General features: G+C 37.8%; 2 pseudogenes; both read right to left on the minus strand.

The window, feature by feature from the left end:
- Positions 1–13,255, minus strand: part of LOC105988784 — a 30,026-nt pseudogene extending 16,771 nt beyond the window's left edge.
- Positions 13,256–13,416: 161 nt separating this feature from the next.
- LOC105988786 lies at positions 13,417–14,195 on the minus strand (annotated as a pseudogene).
- Between the last annotated feature and the right edge of the window lie 929 nt (positions 14,196–15,124).

A 15,124-nucleotide genomic window follows, 5' to 3' on the forward strand; every position in this document is an offset into this window, starting at 1 on the left:
AAATTTCCTAGACCATTAACTTCTGTTTCTAGGTGCTGGTCTACACCCATTATCCTTAGATTAGGCCTTCTGATGGTGTCTTCCAAGTGTTGAATAGATCTATCATATTTCTTGGACTTGTCTTGGATGGTTGTATGTTCTTTCTCTATAGTATCTAGGCTGTCTTCAATCCCCGAGATTCGATTTTCTGCCTGGTTTAACCTGCTGTCAAGACTTTCTACTTTTTTTTTTATTTCTTTTCCTTCTAGTTGGTCAGCTTTGATGGCTTCAAATTCTTTGTTGGAGCTTTGTTTTAGATCTTGTATGAACTTCTTTACTTCCTTAATTTGGTGTTCAGTGTTTGTTCTCAAATCACTTAGTTGATTGGTTATGATTTCCTTGGACTCCCATTCCTTCTGTTGGGTTCCATTCAGCATTCCCTTTGTGGTCTTCCTGACTTTCTTCAGCTCTTTGTTAATGGATTCCATGAATGCCTTTAGTGATCTTTGTGTATTCCCATCCTGCTCTCTCAATTCCTGTATTGCTCTTTGCTTAGCTTCCTTGCATTCATGCCAATCCTCTAGTTTTCATTGAGTGTTCTCAGTCTGTTCATGCCATTCCTGCCTTTCTCTTTGAGTATTCTCAAGCTGCTCATGCAAATCCTGTATCAGTTTTTGAGTAGCTTCCTCACGCTCATGATATTCCCATATAAACCTTTGGATTGCCTCCTCTGTCTCCCTATCATGCTCATACAGGTTCCTTTGTATATTTTCAAGCTTTTCATTTATCATGGTTGCCACCAGTGTTTGTAGAGCTATTTGGGAACTCTCCTCTGGATTATTCATTATCTGTTCTGTCCCCTGATTATCATGAGTGGGAGTTCAGATACCTGGACTTGCCATTTTTCTTGTGTTTTTCCGGCTTACTCTGCCCATTTGGGATGAAAATAGCACCAGTTTTGTGCTAGAACACTAACTTAAGGCAAGCATCAACCAAAGTCTGTATTTGCACAGTCAGTAGTCTGCAGATACAATCTAGTTCAACAGATACATCTATTCAACATGAAACAACTATATATTAATAGGCTATGAACCGCAAAGAAGAATTTGGTAAACCAGAAATTATTAGGTTTAGGAAGAGTTGTGGGTAAAAAAATAGGAATAGAGTGATGTGGGAAGGCACAGGGAGTGGTAACTTAACTAAGTCCTAATCTCAAAGCAGGAAGTAGGTTGGATAGGATGAAAGTAGAGAGAGGGAAAAAAAGAAGAAAGAGAAAGGGAACAAAAAGGGACCAGAAAAAATAGATAGGTAAAAATTTAAAATATTATACAGTTTTCTCTATTCAGAGAAGAACATGAATATAATGAGAGAAGGGGAGGGATATAAAGGAGATGTGAAAAACTTAAAAATAAAAATACTTAAAATATTATATAGGTATAAAGAGGTAGTACTGCTATTAAGGAATTTAAGTCTAAGAGGTTTTGAGTTGAGTAATAAATTTGTGGATTAAGTCTGTACACAATGGGGGATAAGGTCTAATAATCGACTATGGGTTTATCTGAGGATGTATAGAACAACAATTAAGTCACATAAAGAAGAATGAAAGAGAAGAAAAGGTGAAAAGGATAAGAAAGAAAGAAAAAAAGGTCAGAAGTTCAGTAGAGCTAAACAAAAAACAAAAACAAACAAAATAACAAAAAAAGAAAGAAAAACGCACACACACTTATACACCTAAAATAAAATTCTAAGAGGAAAAAAATTACTAGAAAATAATTGTTTTTCAAAAAAGGTAAAAATTAATGATTAAAAAATTTTTAGAAAAACAATTTTTTTATAAAAGGTACAAAAAAAAGTTCTTTGATTTTTTTGGGAGGGGTGGGAAAAATCTTGTATCTCCCTTGTGTCCTTAACCAGCCTCTTGTTGGAGTCTCTGGTCTGCTTGTGGTCCTGTGGCTTGGTTGGTTTCTTAAGTCAGTTTGTTCGAACAGGCAGAAAAATGCTCTGCTTTCCCCAATGTTTTGCATCCTCCTCCCAGGTTAGTTCAATGGGAGGAAGATCTGCTTTGAGTATCACAAAAGAGGGAGATGGCTTTTTCCTTAAGTTTGGAGATGCTGTGATGAGGCTAGGTTCTGGGTAGACTTGAGGCCTTTCAGCAAACAGTAACTTTTCCCAGGGGCTGGTTTGTGAGAAACTCACAGAGCCCAGCCTGGAGCCACTCTCAGGGTTTGTGTTTACTGAATTTCAATTGATTGTTGAGGCTGCTAAAAGGAGGGGCATCCTCTGACTCTGATTACCCCCGTGAAGAAAGCCACTCCTAGGGCTGGTGCCTGAGCTGGATGACTTTTTCCTGGGTAGAGCTAAGTCTGGCAGGTCAGGTTAGGCTCCTGTGACCTGCTAAATGACTCATTTTATTCCAAGGCCTGAGTTGGAGCTAGCAGCTCTGCCGAGCTTTGTCGGTATCCAAGATGGAGATCTCTGGTACTTGGGGAGTGGGAGGGGTGGCCTTCCCTCCTCTGCTCCTTGAGAAGGAGTGAGGACATCAGGCTTCTATTCATGCCGAGTCTTGGTTCCTGGGTCTTCTCTGGTCTGAGAACTGCAGGATGAAGATGTCTGCTTCTTGTCGGTTCTTGCTGGTGTTGAGTAGAATCCACTTGCCCGACGTGTCTGGCTCCTTCATCCCGGACTCTCTGTGATTCAGATATGGCGGGTACGGCCGCCGCCACCAGCACTGCTGTCCTGTGAAGGCACACTTGGTGTGGTTCTCTGGCTTAGGACTGTTCACTGGAACTCTAAAACTGCTTTCTATGCGAGAGCTTGTTTAGACTCCAGCTTCTCCTCTGCCATCTTCCCGGAACTCTCCTTATTTGGTCTTTTTCATTTCCTTTTTTAAATCTTGTTTTTGGCAACTGTCTCCTGAATGACAAGTTATTTTTGCTGTCCCTGTTTATTGATGGTACAATGACAGGATCAATGAACAAGAATCTATTCAGAGACTACTTACTCAATACCCAGTTCAATGAGCCATGCAATTCTAAAATAAGGAAGAAGTTTGTATTAGGAAAACTTCCAGGTGTTAAAGACCAACCTGATGCTACAAGAATACCCCCCTTTGCATGAACCACAAAAGTTAAATTTTCTTTATCTAATACCAAAAAACAAATCTCTCCCTTCCTGTCCATGTGGGACTCACAAGACTTATTTACTCAATTAATGTTAAATCTTTCCTGTTCTGTTTTCCCTTCCAACTCCACTCGTCAGTTCTTCTTTAGCAGCCAAGTATGTTTGCATCCTTCTCTTCCATTCTTTGGCTGGGTAGTTTAAACTTTTAAGTTATTTACAATCTGAATGAATATTTAATGGAATATTCATTATGCATCGTCCCATTGCCACTTTTCTATTACCGCGGTGACACTGAAGGATGGCAAAGATGTGAATGCATATTTCTTGTGAATTTAATCTAGACTCCAAGTGTCTTGATATATCTTATCATTTTGTTTGGTAATTAGACTTCTCTGATGATGTTGTAAAATACTTATCAGTTGTGAAGGCAAAAGTCATTATTTATCATTACAGGCTTGGGGATAGGCTCATTTTTCACTGCCCTTACCTGGGCAGCAAGGACAGAGCAATGCAATTTCAACTTGGAGGCCCGAGCTTGATGTGATTCTGGAATGGAACAAATAGCCATGAAATTAATCTGAGAATGTTCAATCATTCTCTTGCCAGGGCTGAGGTTGGCATCATCTTGGTATATGAAGTAGAGTTTTAGCCTCCTCATGAGCATTAGCAAATCAGGAGTTTTTTCCTGTTACATATTATCTTATAGAGGATGAAGATTAGGATTCTCCCCCCACACACAAAAAAGAATTAATGATGAGAGAAATGTCTTTTGAAGCCAAGGGACTATAAGTAATAACAATTCTGTCAGTATTGCATATATGAAAAACTGTTACCTGGTGTGAGTTGGAGAATAACTTATATAAGTGTAGTCTTCACTATCTGTTTAGCACCTCCTTTTTTCCAAGTCCCTTTATTTCTTCAAATTTATTTATCCTTCAATGCCCCTTGGGGGATCCAAATCTTTGATTTTATTTTATCCCTTCCTCAGTGTCATTCACTCCTTTATTTTGTCCCTGACCTTTTCTCCCATATTGCTGCTATCAGTATTCATTATCCTTTTTTTTTCCTTTTCAAGTAGTCATTTAATTCCTCTGCTTTCTCTCACAGTCAGTATTTTTCTCACAGTATTATTACTCTGTGTAACTCTGACACTGGTTAAACCTCCCATAGTGCTTTGCTCCTATACAAAGTATTAGGGTGGAAAAAAATCCAAAGAACATTGCTTACTGCTGTCACTTGAAGTTCAAGTGGATTTCTATTGGAGTCTGTCGACCATAGTACTTCCCATCTAAGCAATCACTTTCTCACTTTCTTAGTAAACTAAGTTGTATCTTCTTTGCTTTCCTCAAATGTCCACTTCTTCTTCAATTATCTTCATTCTTCATTCTCAGCTGTTGGTTCTCAAAAAGAAACTTGTACTATCTCTCATGATCATATTTAACAACCTGCTATCATTATAAACTTTTCACGCATGAGGCTTGCCACCTGATGTTACAGGAGAACTGTCCCACTTATATCAAAGCATGGTATCTGCACTGATAACGTTTTTTTCTTAAGGACACAGTGCCAGATGTTTTTTTCTTCTACACTAGCCACTCCCCCTCTTCACTAGTAATTTTCACAAAATATAATAGCTTGCTTGTCTCCCCTTTTATAACAGAAGATCTTTGGACTACACCCTTTTCTTTTTTCTAGAATAACTTCCAGCATAAGTTTTAAATCCTTTTATTTTCCCCTTATTCTTCTTTTTAAAAATTTTCTTGTAAAGATGTTGTACAGAGAAGTTACAGTTATGTCAGTAGGGTAATGAGTACATTTAAAAAATTATTTTATTGTAAGGATGCTGTACAAAGGGGTTAGAGTTACATGAGTAAGGTAATGAGTACATTTCTTGTTGGGCATTGTTGCCTCCTCCTTTGCTTTTTCTCCCATTATCCCTTCCCTCACTTACCTCCCTCCCCACCCCTCCACAAAGTTATAAGGTTCGTTTCCAACATAGTGTCTTGTGAACTAACTTAAGTCAAGCTTCTCAACCTTCTGAATGGCTAGAATTAGAGGACTGAGCCACCAGGGGCTGGCTTAATGGCATTTTTTTTGGGGGGGGGCTTGAACTCTGGGCCTGAGCGCTGTCCCTCAGCTCTTTAGCTCAAGGCTATCACTTGAGCCAAAGTGCCATGTCTGGTTTTCTGGCTGTTTATTGGAGATAAGAGTCTCACAGACTTTCCTGCCCAGGCTGGCTTTGAACCATGATTCTGAGATCTCAGCCTCCTGAGTAGTGTGAACCACCAGCCCCCAGCAAGTCAAGCTTTTGGACCCATTGATTTTTATTAAATCTGCTAAAACTATTCTTGTGAATATCACAAGGACCCTTCTATTACCAATTATTCTTATTCTCTATTAAACTTGAAGTATCAGTTGCATTTTATAGATTTGAATTATTTTTTTCTTTCTTCAAGTGTTGTCTTCACATTTTGTTCACCGAGTTTGTTTCCTCGAGTTTCCTACTATTTCTTGGATGCTTTTTTCAGTTTCTTATGCCAGTTCATTTACTTCTTCACTGACCTCTTAAATTTTTTTATCTCAGCCCTGTCTTATAACTTTTCTTGCTTATGTACATTAGCCATTGATAGCCAAAAGTATATGGTTCCAATTCCAACTCACAGCACTACGCTTTGGCAAATGAAGTTTTATTGGAACAGTGATGCCCATTTGTTTACTATATCACTTGCTAATTTTAAACTATTTCAATGAATTTGAGAGTTTACTACTGGGATACCCTCAAAGCTAAAGTAGTTACTATCTGGACCTTTACAGAATATACTTGACAACAAGTGATCTATACTTATTCCTTCTGAAGGTGAAGTAAGATTACATTAAGTGCATAACTATACATATAACTATGTAAAACATGTAGTTATTCATAAAAATAAAGTTGAATTATATATAAATTAAATATACACAGAACAAATATATATATATACAACAAAGTATGTATATGTATGCATAACATATATAACAAATATGTATAAAATATGCATAACTATGCATATTTAGTTGTGTATAAAATTGGGTTGTATATGTTTAATACATAAAGCATATATGAAAGAATACACACACACACACACATACACACACACACACACATATATATATCTAGACCAGACATTGTCTCAAAACCTCAGACCTTCAGACCTAAAAATACAAATGACAATGAAACATATGAACTTGGTTATATAATAATCATGTGAAAGATCAACATGTTCAACATAATCTTTTTCTTCAAATATCTTTTATCCACAGTTGTTTCCAACTTAGTTAAAAGCAATTATGTCTTTCATCAGTTGTTCAGGTTGAAATCTTTGCTTTATCTTAAACATACATCCAGAATTTGATCACTTCTTTTTTATTGGTACAAACATCACCATCTCCTCCATGGACTATGGCAATAGTTTCCTATTGTTTTTCACGGTTCAGTCTTTTTTGCCTTCTCCTGTTTATGATATTTGTGATGTGGAAAGCAAGGATATTCTTTTAACACAAAAACCAAGTAATTCAGTTCCTCTCATCATAATCCTTCAATGACCTCATTCTTTTAGTTCTGAATAAAAGCCAAATTCCATATAGTACAAGTTAAAGCCTACAAGACTTTGTCCTTATGTGACTTTGCCAAAGTCTTTTTTTTTTAATTACGTTTTTTTAGGTCGTGGGGACCTGAACTCTGGGCCTGGGCACTGTCCCTCAGCTCTTCAGCTCAAGGCTAGCACTCTATCACATGAGCCACAGCGCCACTTCCGGCTTTTTTCTTTTTGCTTATGTGGTGCTGAGGAATTGAACTCAGAGCCTCATGCATGCAAGGCAAGTGCTTTACCACTGAGCCACCTTCCCAGCCCTTTGCCAAAGTCTTATTCCTATGTTTTGCTCACTCTGTTTTAGTCACACACTTCATCTTCCTTTAGTATTTCACACATAAATTTGTTAGGGAATTTGCCCTAGCTTTTTCTTGTGCTAGGGAAGGGTTTCCCTTAGTCATTTGAATAGGTTGTTAATCACATACCACTTTTAAAATAAGTACTAAAAACCACCCTATGTAAAATCTCATGTCACACTCTTTTTAAGCAGTCCCCATCATTCTTTCCTTATTTTCTTCATAGGAATTATCACTGTGTATTACACTTTGAATATGTAATTTAGTCATTTTTCATTGTCACCATTCATTTATAGACTTGAACTCCATGAAGAACAAATCTATTTTTTGTCTTTAAAATATTAATCTTGTACATCTAGAGCAGTGTTTGACACACAATCGGTACTCAATATATATTCATTTTCTACACAAATAATGATATAACTGTAGTTTTATCATCCAAAAGATATTAAATGGGGCAGCAGTGGCTCACATCTGTTATCCTAGCTACTAGGAGGCAGATCTGAGGATCATGGTTCAAAGCCAGACAACAAAAAAACCCAGCAGTAGAGCTGTGGCTCAAGTGATAGAGCACTAATTTTGACCATAATAGCTCAGTGATAGTATCCAGGCCTTGAGTTCAAGCCCCAGGACTGGCACAAAAATAGATTTTAAGAAATTCCTTGTATAAAAATCAACTTACAATGGATAACAGGTCTTGATGAAACTTTGAAACTATTGGAAGAAAACACAGAAGAAAATATTTCAAGAACAAGGCATAAGAAATAACTTTCTGAATAGGACTCCGATTGCTCAAAAGTAAGAATTGACAAATGGGAGTACATGAAGTCATAAAGCTCTGCACAGCAAAGGAAATCATCAACAGAGTAAGACAATAACAGAACAGGAGAAAAATCTTTCCCAGTTATTTTTCAACAGAGAATCAATATCCAGAATATATAAAAACTTCAAAATATTAAGCATCAAAAGACAAATATTCCTATTAGTCAATGGGCAATTGAGCTATACATACATTTTTCAAAGGGAGAAATAAAATTGGCCAATAAATACTCCCCAAAAGTTCAACATATTTAGTTATCAAAATTAAATGAAATAAAACCTCCCCTGAGATTCCCTCTTAACTTGGTCAGAAGGGCTTTCATTGAGAAAACAAACAACAGCAAATATTGGCAAGGATGCAAGGGAAAGTAACCCTTCTTTATTCACAACTGGTGGGAATGGAAATTATTCCATCTATTATGGAAATCTGTGTGGAGAGTCCTCACAATAAAACATCCATTTGATCCAATAACTTCTGATCACATTTCTGAAAGAATCAAAGTCAGCTTACCACAGAGACACTTTCACACCTAGTTTTCACACACTTTCATATGACTCACAATAGCTAAATTGTGCAGTCATCCTTGCTGCCCATCAATAAACAAATGGATAAATAATTAGTAAAGAAAAGCACACAATGGAATTTTATTTATGTATGTTAGGAAAATCTTGTCATTTGCAGGGAAAAAAATTGTGTGCCAGTCATTTCAGTATATGAAATAAACCAGTTCCATATATACTTTCTTACAGAGAAAAAGGAATCAAATGAAAAGGGGATTACCAGGGATGTGAAAAGGGAAACTGGATGGGGGACTGAGGGGGCAAAAGTACGGTGATAAATATGATGTATGGAAATGGGGAAATGAAGCTTCTTACTTCTTGCAATAAATATATACTAGGGAAAACTGAAAGAGTATGTTCTGAGGTACTGAGGTTCCATATTTAAATGTGAATGCATTTTCTATAGTGGGTGTAGCAATCCAGGTTGTGTCACTTGAAAAGCAACAATGAATGTACTGACATTTGAAGGATTCAAACAGTTCTATTGCTAGGATTTAATGATTAGTATCATATTCTGCATTATATATATATATAGAGAGAGAGAGAGAGAGAGAGATAGATAGACAGATAGATAGATGATAGATAGATAAAAGGAGAATTGGAAGAACAAGTATTGAACTAGTAGTGGGCACCCTTTGATATTTTGTTTATTCTCTATAGTATTATTAAAATGGTGTTTCTAAGATTGAAAAAGAATATACACACAGGCTTTGCTTCCCTGCTACTTTTTTTTTTTGTCAGTTGTGGGGCCTAAACTCTGGGCTTGGGTGCTATCCCTCAGCTGTTCAGCTTAAGGCTAGCGCTCTACCACTTGAGCCATAGGACCACTTCTGGCTTTTTCTGCTTATGTGGTGCTGAGGAATCAAACCCAGGGCCTCATGCATGCAAGGCAAGCACTCTACCACTGAGCCATCTTCCAAACCCCCTCTGTGACTTTTTGAATAGTTTGTTCTTATTGTTCTAAGAGCTTGAGATGTATCATTAACTTATTTATTTGAGGTATCTCTGATCTTATTAAATTTAAGAAGTCATAAACTTCCTTCTTAAAACTGCTTCTGATATATCCATAGGTTCCAATTTATTGAATTCTCATTTTTTTTCTAGGAATTAAAAACATTGCTCCCTGATTTCTTCAATGACTCACGTTTAATCTCCATGTTTTTATGTGGTATCTATAATTATTCTTTTTATAACATCTAATTTCATTGTTTTGTGATCTTATGATATACAAAAAATATTTTCTTGCATTTATAAAGATTTTCACTTCTACTACTAATGTTTCCTGTTCTGTTGAGTAGAGTGTTCTGCTACTCTTAGATGGAATTCTTGATCTTATATAGGTCCCTTTGGTCTGCCATGCAGTTTAACTCTTTGTTGATATTTTTTCTGAATGACAGAAACTCACTATTATAGCAGGAGCTATCTGCCATTTATTACCAGTAGTGCTTATTTTATAAAATTGGTCACCAATATTTGATGCATATGAATTTATAATTGTTGTATCTCTTTGAGCAATTTTTCCTGTTAATATATAATAACCTTCTTTACATCTTCTGATGTATTTTGGACTGAAGTTTATTTCATTAACTATAAGTATTTCCACTTGTTTTTGCTTTCCATATGCTTGTTATATCATTTTTCATCTTTTACCTAGAGTCTGTGTGTGTCTTTGCCAGTGAGGCATGGCTCCTGTACCAAAAAAGCTAGATATTTTGCTACATTTTCATTTTACTGAGTATATTTTCTATATTTGTAGTAGGATTACAGGAGTGATCCACCAGTACCATGTATTTTTATTCAGTCATTTGTGTATATCAGTACGGACTTACATTTTTTTAATTACTTGAATTAGGATAAAATAACCTAATTGTAATCTTACTATTTATCTGGCCATTTTAAAATTTAATTTTAAATTAAATTTTAAAATTTTTAAAAATTTTCACCAATGTACTACCTAATACATGATGCATAGCTATACTGACTTCTGTATCTCTTTCTGAATTTTTAATTTTATTAAAAATCTTTAAGTAGTTGTACAAAGGGCTTTCAACTCAACATGTCAGTTTATAAGTACAATGCACAATGCATCTTGTTCACAATGTCATCCTTCCCAATGGTCTCATCATTTCTCTGTGCTCCCAAATGATTCATATTTCTGACTTAAATCCTGCCCCATAGAGTTCATTTTAACCTTCTAGATTTCTGTATTTTAATGTCACTCAATTAAAATATCTGTCACTATATATAATATTTTAATTTATTGATTCAAACTAATGCATAGTTTGATAGTTGGCAATCACATTAGGATAGTTTTGGAATGCAGTTATCTTCTGTCTTTAACTTGAGTATTTGCCAAAGTTGTCATTCCTATCAATCTGTCTAGAAACATTTCTTCTCTGATACTGTCTGCTAGGAGTTCTGCATACCTCTGTCAGATGGGTGAGGTTGGGGAAGCTTTCTGTTATTTGTTGAATAGTTTCAAAGAGTTGTTTTTCAGAATCACTTGAGTACCTCTGTGGTCAATTGTTTCTTTGGCATTCTAGTTTAAATGATCATATATATATATATATATGTATATATATATATATATATATTTACCACTTTCTCTTTCCATTCTTCATGCTTGGTTGACATATCCTTTACTTTTACATATACTTACATGTACTTTGAAATTATTTTTATCTTGAAATTATTTTTGTTTTTCTTAAGAGCAATTAAAAGTAAGCAGCATATTTTACTTTCATTTTATTTCCAGCATTCTCTTCTTAACTTCTTTGTACAGAGCTAATTTTCAGTTTGTTATCATAATCATTCTGTCTGGAGAATTTCCCTTAACATCTCTTATGAATTACTTTTCTGAGCATAAATTCCCTCCCTCCGCTTTGGTTTGATAAAAGTTTTTTCTTTATTTCTCTTTTATATTTTTAAAGATATTTTCATTTGTATGTTTTGTCCCTTTGGAATTTGAAAAATGTCACTTCTTGTGCTCTGTTTTGCTTGCTTTTTGGTGAGACGCTTTCCATATCATGTATCTTATTCCTCTGTGTGCAAAAGTTCTTCTCTAGCAGAGAAAGACTATTCCATCTTCACTTTTCAGTTGGAATATGATATATTTGTTTTTAAAATTTGCTTTGTTTTAATATTTCTTGGTAGTTTCCAAGCTACTGCTGCTGCTGCTGCTCTTCCTCCTCCTCCTCCTCGCCTTCTTCCTCCTCCTCCTTCTTTCCTTCTTGTTTTTTCTTTCTTTCTTTCTTTCTTTTTTTTTTTGGTGGGTTAGTTGTAGGGCTTGAACTCTGGGCCTGGGCTCTGCCCTGAGCTCTTCTGCTCAAGACGATTGCTCTACCACTTTGAGCTGTACTGTCACTTCTGGTTTTCTGGTGTTTAATTGGAGATAGAAGTCTCATGGACTTTACTTCCTAGGCTGGCGTTGAACCATGGTCGTCAGATCTTAGCCTCCTGAGTACCTAAGATTACAGGCGTGAGCCACTTCTTGAATCTGTGATTTGGTGTTGGTGTCCATCTCAAATATAAATGTAATTGCCTCATCTCTTGGGGGGTATTTTTCTTGCTTTTTTTGGGGGGGTCCGGTCGTGGGGCCTGAACTCTGGGCCTGGGCACTGTCCCTCAGCTCTTCAACTCAAGGCTAGCGCTCTACCACTTGAGCCACAGAGCCATTTCCAGCTTTTTTCTTTTTGTTTATGTGGTGCTGAGGAATTGAACCCAGGGCCTCAGGCATGCAAGGCAAGCACTCTACCACTGAGCCACCTTCCCAGCCCCTTTCTTGCCTTTTTATAATGTTTTCTAGTTTCTCAATTAAAAGTCAAGAATCTCATAATGAGGTGAATACTCTGTTTTTTTTTTTAATCTGGAAATAGATGTGTTCTTTCTACCATTTGAGACATTCTTCAGCCCCTCTTTTATTCATTTTGCTTTAGTTATTCTTCGGATAGAACCATGGGCTTTTTGCCAGGGTCAGCCAGGGCTATGATTCTCCTACTATACTTCCAACATGTCCAGGAACATAAATGTGCATCACATGCCAGGTTTATGCATTGACATAGTGTCTGCTAACTTTTTTGCACAGATTAGACTCAAATTGTGATCCTCTCACTCTCTGTCATCTGAATATCTGGGATTACAGGTCTGAGCCATTGAGCCTAGCTTTACTGAGAAATCAGAGTGGGCTGTGTCTGATATTTGCTGTTTCTATGGTTACTTGTAGGGTACCACAATTTTTAAATCTCTCTATGCAAAGCTTTGTGCTTAGAGTCAGGCTGCTTTGCCAATGCATTGTCTGCTAAATCTTTATGTGATTAAAACAAAATTGGGTCACAAAGAATTTCTTTTTGTTTGTTCTTGTTTCATGCCTATCTTTTCCCCAGAAGTATCTTGCTGTTGGTTGTTACAACTCACTAGCTAGGTTGTGGGGATAGGGTTATTGCAAAGGAACAGTCTCTATTCTTATTAAGTTTCATTCTTTTCAAAAAATTAAAAAATGTTGGTATAAAAGTGATGTACAGAAGTGTTACAGTTACATCAGTCTGGTAAAGAGTACATTTCTTTTTTTTGTCTTGGAACTTTTGGTTTATTCCTGAACAATGCATTACAAATATGACAAGTATCCCAGTCTACTCTCCCTAATCCGATTCAGTTGGAAATACAAAAACAGGCAGAAACACCCATAATCCTTCTCTATTCAAAGACACTATCCACATATGACAGGCTACTATACAAGAAGACTATGTCATCCACAACCCTTCCTTCCCCTTGATTTCTTTCCTTCTACCTCTTATCCAATGAAAAGTGAAGAGATACTGCTAAGACACAAGCTTGTGCTGCCAATACTACCATCACCACACCACCTATTCCTGTATGTGACCAATTCATCACAGCATTCTCCTCTTGTGTTCTCAAAACAGTTAAAACTAGCACTTTTTAGGATTCCTGTTTGACACTGACAAGCCAGAGGTGATTGTTTACAAGATACCTTCTACATAGGAGGAGAATTAAAGTCACAGGGCCACAGCTGGCAGTATGATTATCTCAGAAGAGATTCTAAGATCAGCAAAGTCCCTCTGAGTCCTAAATCGGGTTCTGAGATCCTTCTCCCAAGCATTTAGAATATCCCTCAAGGCTGGGGACAAGCTCTCCGGGACACTAAAGGAATAGAGCAGACATCCGGGCAGTGACTACATGAAATGGGGTCAGGGCTAAACAGTTGTCATCAACATGGTTCACATGAAAAGTATAAGAGACAGGGTAGCCCAAGAGGATGCCAAATACAGTACAGAGATTCCACTGTGAGGAATGAAGCCTGCTGTGGGAGGCTCCTAAGGATGAGGTTCTCTGCAGCCTCTGCAGATGTGTGATGATTTCAGTCACAAGAGCCTTCACATTCTGAAGCTGGCCTAAGGAACAGATAGAAGGGTGAGGTTGGGAACTGGAAACATCCACAAAGGCTATGGTCCCAAGGAGCACCTGTTCCAAATGCTGACATGCTTGCTTAGTTAGGATCGACAATTAGGCTGTTCTCTCCAATGTCAAGAATGTGAAGTCCTGAGGCCAGGAAGCCCAGTTCTTGCAGCTTGTCCACATAGCTCTGAAGCACCATTACTCCTGCTGAGTTGCAATCATACAGTACCGCTGGCTTCAACCCCTGGACCACAGCGAGTACCTCTCCAGCTAGGTGGAGGCAGGTGGCTGGAGGTAGACCCTTTCTCTTTCCCATGCCCAAGGTCTGCTGAGCAGAGGGCTCAGTGGTGACATGGTGTGTGGAAACACCATCAAGCATGGCTCTTTAGCTAGAGAGTTTCTTTCCCTGGGTCCAGACCCTTGAGGAGGAGCCGCATGTCTGATTATAGATTTGTTAAGGAGGCCCAGGTCTCCCTCATAGACCTTCAGCCTGCACTTCCGCTGCAGGGTCATGGGCTCAGTAACTCCTTCCAGTGTCCTGCCTGTGGCCCAGAAAGGCAACCAGTGTCCCGAGCTGTACACCACACTGGCTCTCCCGCCCGTGCAAGGTCCCAAGCAGCCAGCTGGGTTCCAAGACAACCATCTTAGTTCTGGAACCACCAGCTCAGCTCCAGGTTGGTAAAGAAAGCCTGAACACACAACCCAACTGGACTCCACCGGCCGGCCAGTCGGCCGTCTGGCTTCTACCCTCTCCCATGAAGTCTTGGCACTCAGAGCATTTCTTTTCTGGGCTATTTTACCCCTTCTCTTGCTAGCTCCAGTTTTGCCCCCGTTCCCTACTGACAAGTTGTATAGTTCATTTTCAATAGGTTTCATTCTTTTTCTTTTTGATTTTGGAGCTGGAACTCAGGGCCTGGGCACTGTCCCTGAGCCTCTTTGTACTCAAGGCCAGCGCTCTACCACTTGGCCACAGCACTACTTCTGTTTTTTTTTTTTTTTTTTCTGAGTAGTTTATTGGAGATAAGTCTCATAGACTTCTCTGCCTACTGGCTTTGAACTGTGATCCTCAGGTCTCAGATTCCTGCATAGCTAGGATTACAGGCATGAGCCACAGGTGAAAGGCTAATAAGTTTCATTCTTAATCAGGAGCTCTTTCCATGGTTCTTGGAATGATGAACTTCTTAGATTTACTAGGTTTTTCTTTTCCCTACTGTAGGGCATGACTTTAGTCTTGTGTTTGCTAGGCAAGTACTCTTACCATTTGACATTCATATCCTGCCTTTGTGTTTTAGTTTTTCAAAGAGGTTT

This window comes from Dipodomys ordii, unplaced genomic scaffold, assembly GCF_000151885.1.
Source record: "Dipodomys ordii isolate 6190 unplaced genomic scaffold, Dord_2.0 Scaffold51, whole genome shotgun sequence".
NCBI lineage: Eukaryota > Metazoa > Chordata > Mammalia > Rodentia > Heteromyidae > Dipodomys > Dipodomys ordii.